Consider the following 2027-nt stretch of genomic DNA (forward strand, 5'->3'; position numbering starts at 1 on the left):
CGTTATAATCTTCCAAAATTCTCTGGGCTCTGGGGAGATACCAGCGGATTGGAAAGCAGCTAATGTAATGCCTCTGTTTAAAAAAGTGGGCAGACAAAAGGCAGGTAACTATAGGCCGGTTAGTTTAACAACTATAGTGGGGAAAATGATTGAAACTATCATTAAGGAAGAAATAGCGGGACATCTAGATAGGCTTAGTGCAATCAAGCAGACACAGCATGGATTCATGAAGGGGAAATCATCTTTAACTAATTTACTGGAATACTTTGAGGATATAACGAGCATGGTGGATAGAGGTGTACCGATGGATGTGGTGCATTTAGATTTCCAAAAGGCATTCGATAAGGTACCACACAAAAGGTTACTTCCGAAGATAGAGGTACGCGGAGTCAGAGGATATGTATTTGCATGGATCGAGAATTGGCTGGCGAAAAGAAAGCAGAGAGTTGGGATAAATGGGTGCTCTTCAGGTTGGAAATCGGTGGTTAGTGGTGTGCCACAGGGATCGGTGCTGGGACCACAACTGTTTGCAATATACATAGATGACCTGGAAGAGGGGACAGAGTGTAGTGTAACAAAAACTACAGATGACATAAATATTAATGGGAAAGCGGATTGTGTAGAGGACACAGAGAGGCTGCAAAGAGATTTGGATAGGTTAAACGAATGGGCTAAGGTTTGGCAGATGGAATACAATGTCGGAAAGTGTTAGGTCATCCACATTGGGAAAAAAAACAGTAAAAGGGAAAATTATTTGAATGGGGAAAAATTACAACATGCTGCGGTGCATGTCCTTGTGCATGAATCCCAAAAAATTAGTTTGCAGGTGCAGCAGGTAATCAGGAAGGCGAATGGAATGTTCGCCTTCATTGCGAGAGGGATGGAGTACAAAAGCAGGGAGGTCCTGATGCAACTGTATAGGGTATTGGTGAGGCCGCACCTGGAGTACGGGGTCCAGTTTTGTTCACCTTACTTAAAGAAGGATATACTGGCTTTGGAGGGGATACGGAGACGATTCACTCGGCTGATTCCGCAGATGAGGGGGTTACCTTATGATGATAGATTGAGTAGACTGGGTCTTTACTCGTTGGAGTGAAGAAAGATGACTAAATATATTCAAAAAGGAGTTAGATGAAGTCCTTACTACTAGGGGAATCCAGGGGTATGGTGAGAAAGCAGGAATGGGTTACTGAAGTTGATCTTCAGCCATGAACTCATTGAATGGCGGTGCAGGCTAGAAGGGCCGAATGGCCTACTCCTGCATCTAGTTTCTATGTTTCTATGTTTCTATCTCATAGAAACATTTAAAATAATGAAAAGAATAGACAAGATCGAGGCAGAGAGATTGTTTCCACTGGTAGGGGAGACTAGAACTAGGAGGCACAGCCTCAAAATACGGGGGAACCAATTTAAAACCGAGTTGAGAAGGAATTTCTTCTCCCAGAGGGTTTTGAATCTGTGCAATTATCTGCCCAAGGAAGCAGTTGAGGCGAGCTTATTGAATGTATTCAAGTCACAGCTAGATAGATTTTTAACCACTAATGGAATAAGGGTTACGGGGAGCGGGCGGGTAAGTGGAGCTGAGTCCACTGCCAGATCAGCCATGATCTTGTTGAATGGCGGAGCAGGCACGAGGGGCTAGATGGGCTACTCCTGTTCCTAATTCTTATGTTTCTTATGTTTCTTATCGAGTAGGCGTCTACTACAACCAAAAACATTTTTGAAAGGACCTGCGTAGTCCTCATGGATGCGTGCCCAAGGCTTGGTGGGCTCGGACCACGGGCTAAGGGGGGCTTCCCTGGGCGCATTACCCAGCTGGGAAAACGTGTTGCACCTGCGAACACAAAGTTCCAGATCTTCTTCTATCCCTGGCCACAAAATGTGTGACTTGGCAATTGCCTTCCTCATGACAATGCCCGGCTGCTCCTTGTGGAGTTCTCTGATGAACACCTCTCTGCCCATCTGGTTTCTACGCGGTTTACCCACAGAAGGCAATCGGCCTGAATCGAGAGTTCATCCCTGCGCCT

This window comes from Pristiophorus japonicus, chromosome 25, assembly GCF_044704955.1.
Source record: "Pristiophorus japonicus isolate sPriJap1 chromosome 25, sPriJap1.hap1, whole genome shotgun sequence".
In the NCBI taxonomy this organism is placed as follows: domain Eukaryota; kingdom Metazoa; phylum Chordata; class Chondrichthyes; family Pristiophoridae; genus Pristiophorus; species Pristiophorus japonicus.